The 14142-nt window shown below is 37.2% G+C and overlaps 1 pseudogene; it reads right to left on the bottom strand.

The window, feature by feature from the left end:
* Window positions 1–5748: 5748 nt before the first annotated feature.
* LOC145634440 (secreted RxLR effector protein 161 pseudogene) lies at window positions 5749–6468 on the bottom strand (annotated as a pseudogene).
* Between the last annotated feature and the right edge of the window lie 7674 nt (window positions 6469–14142).

The following is a 14142-nucleotide window of genomic DNA, read 5'->3' as shown; positions in this document are numbered from 1 at the left end:
GTTTTCGTACCTATCATTGAAGACAAAAATGTTGTCAAATAACTTAAAAAAGAATAAGGTCGAGAAGAATGTTTGGAAACTGCTAGGTACATCCCATGAACATAGAGTTGAAGTAACGGATACTTTAGCTAAAATAGGAATAGATTCTGAAAGTGTTTCGGGGTTTTTTGTCCCTCGGGAGAGTTACAACACTAAGACTGGATCCGGCAAGGTCGCATGTACCTGCAAAACAAACGAACCGCCGGATGGTCGGTAGTCCGCCTCCGAAGATTAAGTTAGTAAAGTATTTGAAGCAAAGCGTGCGGAAATAAAGTTATCTGTTCGGATTCCAAGCTCGGGTATTTTGCTGTCTTTTTCTTGAGAACGGAAGCTCTGTAATAAATGTTGATGTGACGTCTTGTCTCGGGTTACGTAACCTGTCCCAATAAATGAGGGAATTATTCCTATTTATAGGGTCTTTTGGGGAAGTGTGCCCTCCCTAGGGTTTAATGAACTATGGATTAGAGCACGCCGCAAAACGACGCCTAAAAGTTTGGGCCTTTGAAGGCTGCCATTTCAGAAGCGATATATGAGGGACACGTGTCACTCATCCCAAGAGGCCATTTGGGCATCTCTTAGGGTGACACGTGTCGCTCTCTTATTGGTCCACTTTGGATCATCAAACACCCCAAATCAAGGGTGGTATCTGCCTGACACGTGTCACCATCTGGAAGGTCCAAGGTGGCGCCCATTACAGTGACACGTGGCAGCCTCCGATTGGGCCAGTTAACCGGGTATAAAATACCCAAAACAGAAACCACTCTTGATGGGTTGGCTAATTTTCTAACGAGTGATCTTCCTAGTCCCATTAACTTGATCACCTTTTCTGACAAGGATTTACCTACAGAAGGTGACAAATACAACAAAGCCTTAAATCTCTCAGTAATCTGCGAGTGAATGAATGTCCTAATGACTCTTGTAGATAATGGATCAGCAATTAATGTTTGTCCACTTTGAACTGCGAGAATATTAGGAATAAGGGATGAAGACTTGTCTCCATCTACATAAGGAATAAGAGCCTATGACAACACTCGTCACCAAGCTCTTAGGACAATCACTATGAATGTAACATCAGGAGTCATAAAACATGTTACTACTTTTCAAGTGGTAGACATTAAAACATCCTTAAACTTATTGTGGCCTGGGATGCCCTTGGCTTCATGACCTTAAGGTCGTCCTTTCATCCCATTATCAACAAGTGAAGGCTATAGTTGGGGGAATCCCTATTACAATTAATGTTTCTCCAATGAGAGTTAAGGCCATCAAAAATCCAATCATAAATGTGGAGCATGATGAAAATGATGAAGATTTGTGAGGCTTTAATGAAGAGGTCTCCTTAGTCGAGGAGGATGAAAGGACCTCTCTTTTTCTATGATCTCTTCTCTAACATGAAAGTAAATGCTATCCTTGGAAAACAAGGACACTTTCCTGGAATGACTCTTAGAAAGAAGAAGGAGATAGCAAAACGAATGGGACTAACTGACCTCCCTAAATTGGACACTTTTGAACTTGGTTTCAAACCGACACGTAGGAACGCTCGTACCCAAAAGAAAGCAATCCAAATGGATTATTATCCTCTTACCCTAAATGGACAATTCATAATATAGGGAGAGGATTATCTATGCCATGAAATTCCTGACCATAAGTTGAAACCATCTCCATGCTTTGACTTTAACGTCATGGGACTTCTCATTGGGCACAAGATAAATGAGCTAACATATATTAAGGATAACTCCTTGCTCATTCAAACGGTACTACAAAATGATAACTTTGATTCTTCAAAGCTTATCACTCCAACAGAGGGATTAGTTAGAGGATGGCGAAAGACCGTGAAGGTGACTACTTGTTGACTCGAATGAACAATACAAGAGGGGGGGTGAATTGTATTGTAGAGGAACTAGGGTAATTTTTGCGGAATTTATAAAGAAACTCGAATAAAAACTAAAAGTGCAAAGAGAGATTTTACGTGGAAAACTTGTTGGCCCTAATCAAGAAGAAAAACCACGACCACAAGGGATTTTAAACTCAATTCTTAATAATAATAGGGCAAACCACCTATTACAAATTAAGACTCTAAACTCAAGTTCCTCTATGAACTTAAGTTCCCTTCAACTGATCCCTCAATCAGTCGAACTCTCAACTCTCTCTTTTTCTCCTTGCTTCACTCAAAGCAATAAAACACTCTTATAGTTCCCCCAAACTCTAACCCAATACAACTCAAAGATTAAACTCTAAATTGCTAAGTACAAAGACACTCAAGGACTTAAGTGGATTATGACTCTTTTTCAAAAGCTAAAAGAATGTAATGCTCAAGTGTATTTTTTCAACAAAAAACTGATCCTATTTATAGGAGAAAAGGGAAGTTAAAAACCTTTCCGTTTGCCTCAACTTCCACTAAGCCACAACCTCCATGAAACTAGGAAGTGCAGTTCGTGGGAGCTTGGGCAGCAAGTCAATCGATTGATCAGGAAGTGTTTTACTGGCTTCCTAATTTTTCTCAACTTCCTTTGACAAATTAAACCATACTTTTGAAAGATTATTCTCCAAATAAGGTTTTCCAAATAATGAGATAGAATTAAAATAGAAAATCTTTTTAACAAAAAAGATAATTCAACTCAAAAAGATATTTTTCGAAAATAACTGAGTTAAAAATATGAAAAATAAAATCTTTAATAAATGAAATCAAATCCACTTAAACCCTATCAACTAGCCATGTACTTAACATATATACAAGAAGCCTAAAATAAACAGTAAAGATACATTACACTCTTTGACACACTGTGAAGCTTCAACTCTGGAGCTTTAGTTCCTCACTCAAGGAACTTGGCTTCTGATTGTTTTCTATGCTCATCCATAGCTCATCCTTAAACCTTGTTCCATGCTCCGTTCTAACTCTAGAATTTCGTTGCATATAAAACCTGTCAATACATCAAAGCTAATAAACAAAAGTTAAAGCTCCTATGGGTTTGCTTTGGTTCCTTGATTCATCATCAAAACTTAAGATCAACAATATTCCCCCTTTTTGATGAATGACAAACCTAAGCAAACTCACAAAATAAAATTAAAAGACAATCAGAAAAAGAAAAAAAAAACTTAAAACGAAAACAAAACAAGGAACTGAAGTTCAATTTTATACCTTATATACCTTAGTTACAGATTGATGGAAGATGGATGGAGAAGCTTGTCAACAATTGAGTTTGCCTGTCTTTTCCCCCTTTTCGCTTTCATCAAAATTAATGCACGTATATATCTCAACACAGCACCATTTTAATAGTTTGTGTCCAAAGCATAGAACAAAGCAGATATAGGCAGAAATAGTATGCAAATAGTCATAAAGCAAGCAAGCAATAACCATAGAAACAAACTGATGTTCCTCCAGAACATCAAAAACAAAAGAAAATACCCAGTTGAATTATTTACAGACCAAAAGAAGCAAAGTAAACCAAGTTTAATACAGACCAAAATCAAAAGATAGTTTGATAGATAAGATAGACAGAGAATAGGATTAGACTGTAGTGGCTGGGGTCTTGTGCTCTTCTCCTGTTTCCTCAGCAACTTCTTCTTCAACAACAATCTCTTCAAGCTTCTTCAACAACTCAGCCTGGCCTTGAGAGAGAGTTGAAGTGCTTTCCTTCATGGCTGAGGTGAGTTCCTTAGAAGCATGCACCAGGTCTCCTACCAGCTTCTCAAGAGCCCCAATTCTAAGGAGTAGAGTTGGTTGAGCATCAGACAGCAGCTTGACAGCATCTTTGAGTGCCTTCAGTTCCAAGGTGGAACTCACAGAACTAAAGGCATCAAATCATGTACCTGCACTTACTGGAGCAGAACGAGTGACAGTTTCTTCCATGAATATGCCCTGTTCCCCCCGAAAAAAGGCTTTCTCCTCACTGAGATCCACAAAAGCAGCTGGAGCCTCAGCTTTCGCTTTTGGCTTGACAGCCAACCTAATGCTCTTCCTTTTCCTAGTACTAGTAGCACTACTTTTCTTGCCCTTCTTTTAAGAACTTTCTTCTTTTTCTCTCTTTTCTTCCTCTCCTTCACTTTCCTCTTCTTCCAGCCATTTATCCAACTCCTCTTCCTCAGTCAGAACCTTAACTCCTTCCTTAGCCTTAGGGGTTTGTTTTGGAAGGAATTGGGCAACACCATTAACAACATGCAAGTTTATGCTTTCAAGGGTTTTTGGTTGAACAAAATGATTGGTTTGTAGTTTGATATGTTCACAGTTCTCCACAGAAATACCAAAACTCTCGATGAGAGTAATGATCAGATTTGCATATCCAACTTTCAAATGGTTTGCAAGACAGTGGGTGAGGTGTTTTATCATGATGGAGGGGAAATTTATTTGTATTTTGTTTTCAAGACAGTACATCAGCATAACATCAAGGTGGTTAGCCACATGCCTGTGCTGAGTTCTTGGAACAATGGCTAAATGCACAAAGATAAACAATAATTTTTGAATGGGAGAGAACAAATTATGATTAGTTTGGACTTTCGACACCTTTCCACCAATTGATTCCACAATATCTTTTATGGGCACATCTCCTACACTTTTATCAGTAGATCCTTTAAAATATTCATCAAACCCCTCATTTGGAGTTCCAAAGATAGCACATAGATAATCAGCATCAAAACTAATTTTCTTATTTTTAACTCTTGACACACAAACACCATCATAATTCCTAAAATTTGCATAGAATTCTTTCAAAGGAGCATGAGCAAGCACGTTATTGTAACTTTCACTAAACAATTGCACCCAATTTTGAGTCTCTAAGATTTCAAGTAGTTTAGAATACTTACTTACTTCACACCATGGCAAGTTGATGCAGAAACCATGAATGAAGCGTTCAGAGATTGCTTCAATTTTCTTTTGAGATGGAGACTTTTCCAACTGAATTTTTTCTCCTAATTCCTCCCAGCCCTGATCCTCGAGTTCCTCTAGCTTTCGTTTCTTTGACTCAGCAGGCAAGTTCTTTGGTTTTTCAACAGAGGGTTTTGTTTGATTTTCTTGCTCGATATCCATGGGTGAATCTTTTTGAGGGGTAACTTGAGGTTTTGGTGAAACATCCATGGGTGAATTCGCTGAATCGGTAAAATGTAGGGTGTATTTTACGGAGTGAGGAGGTGAGGAACAGTGTGTAGGGTTTGGTGTCATTTTATAGGGGTGGAATTTCAAGGGGTAAAAAGGTTGGTGGAAGAGTGTGGAAGGTTAATTGAATAGTGAAGGTGTCGTTTGATGAAGGATAGAGAAATTACTTTTAACTTGGTCAGTTTAAAGAATTAATGTGATTAGACACGAAGGATCTAGGTTAATTTATCAGAATCTTTGAATTGAATGCAAAAAGTCACGGGTATTTAATCAATAATTTTGAGAGATGAATTTGAATTTTAAAAGATAAGCAATGAAGGATAATTCAAAGAAAAAGATAAGATTTTAAGTAGATAAAATTAATCAACTGACTAGTTAATTAATTCACAAAAAGATAGAGCAAAATCTTATAGATTATTTCGAAGGAACTAGGAACAAATCAACATAGTTTGTTATAATAAGGACATGCCTAATGCAATTTGATTTCTTCACATACAGCCACAATCCCATATGCAATGCCATACATTCTAATGCTTAGGACTATGTTTTCACATATTCATATTGTGTAAGACATACATTGCATATATAGTTGACTTATACCTTTGGGGGAACTTGAGGTCTTCTTAACAAGATTGTATCATTCCAAGTTCCATGCGCATATTTTCAAATTTATCCCTGCTCAAAGGCTTAGTAAGAATGTCAGCAATTTGATTTCCAGTATCACAAAAATCTAACTTAATTAAGCCTTTTTCCACATTATCCTTAAGAAAATGATGCCTTATGTGAATATGCTTCACATAAGAGTGATGAACTGGATCTTTTGAAATACATATAGCACTCGTATTATCACAATAAATAGGAATGCAATCATACTTCATACCATAGTCTCTTAACTGTTGTTTAATCCAAAGAACTTGGGAACAACAAGCCGCGGCAGCCACATACTCAGCTTCAGCAGTTGATAGGGCCACTGTATTTTGTTTCTTGGAGCCCCAAGAAACTAGACATGGTCCGAGGAACTGAATCATTCCTGAAGTACTTTTCCTGTTCACCAAATCTCCTGCATAGTCGGCATCTGCAAAACCTTTTAAATCAAAAGTATCACTTCTATGATAGAAGAGACAGAGATTGTCAGTTCCTTTGAGGTATCTTAGAATCCTTTTAACCGCTGTAAGATGAGATTCTTTATGATTCGATTGAAACCTAGCACATAGACCAACACTAAATGCAATGTCAGGTCTACTAGCAGTTAAATAAAGAAGGGATCCGATCATACCTCTATATCTGGTTTGATCTACACTAGTTCCTTGTAGATCTTCATCTAACCTTTTGCCTATTCCCATTGGTGTATGGTTGGTCTTTGCTTGGTCAAGGTTATATTTCTTCAGTAGTTCCTTGACATACTTTTGTTGGTAAATTGCAATACCTCTTTCCGTTTGTTTGATTTGTAGTCCAAGAAAGAAGTTGAGTTCCCCCATCATGCTCATCTCAAATTCACCACTCATTAGCTCAGCAAAGTACTTGCACAAGTTTTCGTTAGTTGCTTCAAAAATAATATCATCAACATATATTAGAACAACTAGTAATTCAGTTCCTTCAAATTTTAAAAACAAAGTTTTATCTACTTTACCTCTTTTAAAATCATTTTGAAGAAGGAACTTAGAGAGCCTTTCATACCAAGCTCTAGGTGCTTGTTTCAGCCCATAAAGAGCTTTATCAAGCTTAAAGACATGATTAGGAAATTGGGTATTTTCAAAACCAGGAGGTTGTTCCACGAACACCTCTTCTTCAAGAAAACCATTTAAGAAAGCACACTTTACATCCATTTGATATAGTTTGAAACCCATAAAAGAGGCAAAAGCAATTAAGATTCTAATAGCTTCTAATCTAGCAACAGGAGCAAAGGTTTCTTCAAAGTCAATACCTTCTTGCTGATTGTAGCCCTTCACAACAAGTCTTGCCTTGTTTTATTACAATTGTTCCATATTCACCCAGTTTGTTCCTGAATACCCACTTGAGCCCTATAACCTTTTGGTGTTCAGGATTCTCTTCAAGATGCCAGACCTTGTTCCACTCGAACTCATTAAGTTCATCTTGCATGGCAATTATCCAGTCATCATCCTTCAGTGCTTCATCATGATTTCTTGGCTCAATAATGGATAGGAAGGCTTGGAAGGCACAGAAGTTCCTCATCTGAGATCTGGTCTGAGTTCCTCTACCAATATCACTTATAATAAGGTCTGTTCGATGAGAGCCTTGATATTTGAATGGCTTTGGTTGAAACTCTCTGGCAGGAACTCCTATTTGAGGCACTTCTTCTTCAGTTTCTTCTGCATTTTCCTCGTTGCCAGATTCTCCATGATCTTGTTCCTCCGGGGTTTATTGATTAGGAACTTCCGCATTTTCTTGATGTTCTTGCTCTGGTTCCTTTCTTACTTCCTTGGTTTTCTTGGAGGTTTCTTCCTCTTCTTCCCTGTCTCTAATCATACCAATTTCATAATCATTATTGTCTAGTTCCCGCACATTCATAAACATATTAGATTCATCAAATATCACATGAATGATTTATTCTACACATAATGTATTTTTATTGTAAACTCTGTAAGCTTTGCTATTTGATGCATAGCCAAGGAACACAACTTCATCACTTCTTTCATCAAATTTTCCTATATTCCTTTTTCCATTATTATGAACAAAGCACCTGCATCCAAAAGCTCGAAAGTGAGAAATATTGGGTTTCCTGCCCTTAAACAGTTCATAAGGAGTCTTATTGATGATTAGTCTCATCATAACTCTATTAATAATATAACAAGCAGTATTAATAGCTTCAGCCCAGAAGTTCCTTGGAAGACCACTTGCTATGAGCATAGTTCTTGCCATGTCTTCTAGAGTCCTGTTCTTCCTTTCAACAACTCCGTTCTGTTAAGGAGTTCTTGGGGCTGAAAAGTTATGATCCATGCTATTCTCTTTGCAAAAGTCATCGAATCTTGAATTCTCAAACTCAGTTCCATGATCTGATCGAATGTGGATAATTTGATTTCCACTTGACTTTTGTACTCTTTTGGCAAAGGACACAAATTCATCAAAAGTTTCATCTTTGCTAGACAAAAAAATCACCCATGTAAATCTAGAAAAATCATCAATAATAACTAAAAAATATTTCTTTCCACTTCTACTTTGAACACACATGGGACCACACAAATCCATATGAATTAGCTTCAATGGCTTTGTGGTGCTAACCATGTTTTTGCTTTTAAAAGAAGACCTGACTTGCTTGCCTCTCACACATGCATCACTGATATGTTGTATGAGGAACTTGACTAAGGGAAGCCCTATAACCAAGTTCCTTGCTCTAAGTTTATCCATGAGTGAGAAGCTAGCATGTCCAAAACGTTTATGCCATAATAAAGGATCATCATTAATGGTACTCAGGCAAGTAAGGTTGTTCCTTGGAACATAATTTAGATCCATAATGTATGTCTTCCCTTTTCTAGTTCCTTCAAGAACAATCCTTCCTGTTTTATCATTAATGATGTTGCATGAATCCGAGGTAAAACTTACAGAGTTTCCTTTATCACAAAATTGTGATATGCTCAGCAAATTGTGCATCAAACCCTCGACCAAAAGTACATGTTGTATCGAATGAGAACTGGACCTTCCTACTTTTCCTTTAGCAATTACTTCACCCTTTTGTTGTCTCCAAAGGTCACAGTTCCTCCTGGATAGGCCTCTAGTGAGAGAAACTTTGATTTATCTCTTGTCATATGCTTTGAACAACCACTGTCGAGGTACCACGTGTTGTTCCCCCTCACTAGGACCTGCAAAAGAACTTATTGGTTATATTCAGGAACCCAAGTTTCCTTGGGTTCCTTGGACGTTGAAGCAATATCAGATTTCTTTACCCAAACTTGCCTAACATTCTTGCTAACAGACTGTTCCTTCTTGTTACAAGTAGCAACAAGATGACCAGTTTTACCACAGAAAGTACATACTTTATAGCTAGGCAGGTCTACATATTTTTTCTTGCCCTTATGCTTAGAACGTATGAATCCTAGACCTTCAGTTCTTTTGGTTTGAGCATTTTCAATCCACTTAGGAATTCCACACTGACTAATGCTTCTTTCTTTTCGAAGCTCTAGTTCCTTCTTTAATTTTGCCTTTTCAATTCTTAACTCGTCAAGATCATATTTTAGTTTTTCAAAATCCTCATTAAATTTTGGCAAAGATTCAGAGGAGGAACTTGGAGAAACTTCAACATTAGCAAGTTTGTATTGAGTCAGTTCTACATTAACCATGATATTTTCAAACTTGAGTTTCTCATTCATTTGTTTTAAGAGAATATTCTTGTCAAAAATTTTAAAAAACCTACTTTGAACATCAGTTCGTTGATTTTCAATCCACGTACTGTGTTCCTTGCAGACTTTGAGAGCTCTTTGACATTCACCTAGACGAATACTAGTGTGAGTCCACTCATCTTCCATTTTAAACACTAAATCAATGAGAGCATCTTTAGTATAAGTCTTAAGCACATTAGGATCAAGGAATACCTCTTTAGCAAGCTCATCATTGTAAGCCTTTTCATCACGTTTGGCCATCAGACACAGATGAGCTGTTTCTTCTTCAGGTTGTTCCTCTTCATCCTCCCTTTCCGAATCTCCCCAGGCAGCAATCATAGCCTTCCTAATGTCTGTTTTGTTGAAAGGAGTTTTGTTGTAGTTGCTCTTAACTTGTTCCTTTGCCTTCCCTTTACCTTTCTCTATATCCCAAAGTGGACACTTACAAGTGAAGTGTTCTAGAGATCCACATTTGTGACAACCAGAGTCAGTCTTTGAAGTAGAGGGTTTCTTGGTGAAGTTCCTTGACCTGTTGTTTCGGTTGAACATTCTTTTGAACCTTCTCACCAGCATAGCAGCCTCTTCTTCATCGACTTCAGAGTCTTCTTGATCTCCAGCTTTGAGAGCCAAGCCTTTTCCTCGGTTTCCTTCATTGTTGCTTGTTCCTAGGTGCAACTCATGAGTCATGAGGGAACCAGCAAGTTGCTCAATGTTGAAATTTGTGAAGTCCTTTGTTTCTTGTAAGCTGTTACCTTGGCTCTCCATCTCTCATCTTGAGGGAGGCTTCTTAGAACTTTTCTGACCTGCTCATCAATAGGGATTTTCTTTCCAAGAGAAACAAGCTCATTAATAATGTTAGTAAATCTAGTTAACATTTCCTGAATTGATTCTTTTGGTTGCATTTCAAACCGTTCATATTTTGACATAAGCAAGTCAATTTTAGAGCGTTTCACTTCGTTACTTCCTTCATGAGTAACTTGAAGTAAATCCCAAATTTCTTTAGCATTTTTACTACCCATAACACGGTTGTGTTCATGGGGTCCAAGACTACAATGAAGTAATTTAACAGCAAGTGCATTAATTTCCATTTTCTCAAAATCTTCCTTATCAAACACAGACATAGGTTTAGGTACTACCTCATTTTCACCAGCAGTTTTGGAGATTTCGAAATCACCAACTTCGATCACTCTCCAAACCTTGTAGTTGTCGGCTTTGATAAAAATCTCCATCTTGTTCTTCAAATAGGTGTAGAATTTCCCATTGAACATAAGAGGACGTTGCGTAGAGTAACCTTCTTCCAGTTTCTCGTGATTGTTCATCTTGATTCCAGGAACTTAACTCGCCAGGGTTTCCTGATTTCTTCGAGGAACAAGCTCTGGTACCAATTGTTGACTTGAATGAACAATACAAGAGGGGGGGTGAACTGTATTGTAGAGGAACTAGGGTAATTTTTGCGGAATTTATAAAGAAACTCGAATAAAAACTAAAAGTGCAAAGAGAGATTTTAAGTGGAAAACTTCTTGGCCCTAATCAAGAAGAAAAACCACGACCACAAGGGATTTTAAACTCAATTCTTAATAATTATAGGTCAAACCACCTATTACAAATTAAGACTCTAAACTCAAGTTCCTCTATGAACTTAAGCTCCCTTCAACTGATCCCTCAATCAGTCGAACTCTCAACTCTCTCTTTTTCTCCTTGCTTCACTCAAAGCAATAAAACACTCTTAGAGTTCCCCCAAACTCTAACCCAATACAACTCAAAGATTAAACTCTAAATTGCTAAGTACAAAGACACTCAAGGACTTAAGTGGATTATGACTCTTTTTCAAAAGCTAAAAGAATGTAATGCTCAAGTGTATTTTTTCAACAGAAAACTGATCCTATTTATAGGAGAAAAAGGAAGTTAAAAACCTTTCCGTTTGCCTCAACTTCCACTAAGCCACAACCTCCATGAAACTAGGAAGTGCAGTTCGTGGGAGCTTGGGCAGCAAGTCAATCGATTTATCAGGAAGTGTTTTACTGGCTTCCTAATTTTTCTCAACTTCCTTTGACAAATTAAACCATACTTTTGAAAGATTATTCTCCAAATAAGATTTTCCAAATAATGAGATAGAATAAAACAGAAAATCTTTTTAACAAAAAAGATAATTTAACTCAAAAAGATATTTTTCGAAAATAACTGAGTTAAAAATATGAAAAATAAAATCTTTAATAAATGAAATAAAATCCACTTAAACCCTATCAACTAGCCATGTACTTAACATATATACAAGAAGCCTAAAATAAACAGTAAAGATACATTAGACTCCTTGACACACTGTGAAGCTTCAACTCTGGAGCTTCAGTTCCTCACTCAAGGAACTTGGCTTCTGATTGTCTTCTATGCTCATCCATAGCTCATCCTTAGACCTTGTTCCATGCTCCATTCTGACTCTAGAACTTCGTTGCATATAAAACCTGTCAATACATCAAAGCTAATAGACAAAAGTTAAAGCTTCTATGGGTTTTCTTAGGTTCCTTGATTCATCATCAAAACTTAAGATCAACACTACTCCAAGTGGTAAAAGATCTCTATAACAACAGCATAAGGACTAATGTTCGAAGAGTCGGTAGAGTCTTCTTTATCGAGTCTTCTAAGTCTCTAGCTGCAACACTTTCCCCCAATTCTTCTATTTTAGCACCTACTCCTAGAATAGTTAGTAATCAAGTCCCAGAGGTCATATCTTTATTTGATGTAATGGTTTCTGAATTTAATACCATGTCTTCATTTGCTTAGTCCTCGTGTCATTCCCTAACCCAAGATGACGAGCATTGCTTAGCTAACAATGAAAATGACAAAGAAATAATTAAAGCAATGGAAACACTTGAGAATAAAACACCGATAATTGAAGACAGCGAAACGGTTGATATCACAAAATATCCAACCATTAAAAGAGAAGTTAAAATTGGACTAACACTTAATAAAGTTGAAAGAACCGATTTAATAAATCTACTAAAAGAATTTATCGATGTATTTGCGTGGTCATATGAAGATATGCCAGGAATAAATAGAGAAATAACACAACACACAATACCACTAATTCAAGGAATGAAACCTGTAAAACAAAAGTTACGTCGAATGAAACCCGACATAGCTCCTAAAATAAAAGAAGAAGTTCAAAAACAAATAATTGCAGGTTTTATTAGGGTATCCAAATACCCCGAATGGGTTGCAAACGTGGTCCCAGTTCCAAAGAAGGATAGAAGGGTAAGAATGTGTGTCGACTATCAAAATCTAAATAAGGCAAGTCCAAAGGACGACTTCACTTTACCACACATCGACATCTTAGTAGATAATATACCAAATCACGCGCTTCTCTCGTTTATGGATGGATATGCAGGGTACAACCAGATTCTCATGGAAGAAGAAGACATGGAATTGACAGCATTCATAACACCTTGGGGCACTTACTGTTACACGGTAATGCCATTCGGGTTAAAAAACGTGGGTTCCACTTACCAACGAGCAGCGACTGCCTTACTCCATGACATGATGCATAAGGAAGTTTAAGTCTTTGTGGATGACATGATTTTAAAATCAAAAGATCACCTAGGACACCAAGTAGCCTTATGAAAAATTTTCAAAAGGCTATGGAAATATAACATTAGTTTGAACCCATCTAAGTGTTCTTTTTGAGTCACCTCAAGGAAACTATTGGGATACGTCATTAGCTATAGAGGAATAGAGACAAACCCCAGCAAGATTAAAGAAATCATGGCAATGCCACCGCCAAAAACCAAGAAGAAAATTCGAGGATTCATTGGCCGGTTGCAATACATAAGTAGGTTCATATCCAAGTTGACAACAATATGTGAACCAATATTTAAAAAGCTCAAGACTAATGTGGGAATAATATGGGATGATGAGTAACAAAAATCCTTTAAAAAGATCAAAGCCTATCTCACTAATCCTCCAGTATTAGCACCAACGCTTCTAGGAATTTCTCTTAGGCTGTACCTAACTATCACCAAAGAGACAATGGGGGCTATGCTCGCACGAGAAATATAGGGAAAAGAGAATGTCATCTACTACCTAAGTAAAAAGATGCTTGAGTATGAAATACGCCATACACCACTTGAGAAATTGTGCCTCGCATTTGTGTGGCCACGACCAAGTAAAGATATTACATGCTCGTTTACACAGTCTTTGTAGTATCTCGAATGTATCCGCTTAAGTATCTTTTTGAGAAACTACATTAAATGGGAGAATATCAAGATGGATAGTCAACTTAGCCCAATTTGATGTAAGATTCATTCCCTAAAAGGATATGAAAGGAGACGTGGTCTCGGACTTCTTAGCAGATTTTCCAATAAAAGATTCGACACCAATACATGAGAATGACTTTCCACACGAAGATTTGATGGTCACAGAAGATGATACTTGGAATCCATACTTCGAAGGAGCCTAAAACAAAAGGAGATGTGGTGTAGGAGTATTATTAGTATCACCTATAGAAGAACATGTTCTAATCTCCATAAAGAAAGATTTAGACGTTACCAACAACGCTGCGGAATACAAAGAATGTGTGTTAGGCCTCGAAACAGCATTGGCATTGGGAGTAAAGAAACTTCGAATATTCGGAGATTCTTCTTTGATCATCAACCGAATTTGAAAAAGATGGAAAGTAAGGAGTGAAAGATA

This window comes from Chenopodium album, chromosome 1, assembly GCF_948465745.1.
Source record: "Chenopodium album chromosome 1, dcCheAlbu1.1, whole genome shotgun sequence".
Lineage (NCBI taxonomy): Eukaryota > Viridiplantae > Streptophyta > Magnoliopsida > Caryophyllales > Amaranthaceae > Chenopodium > Chenopodium album.
The sequence above is the reverse complement of the archived record's forward strand: the minus strand, read 5'-3'. Positions and strand labels throughout refer to the sequence as shown.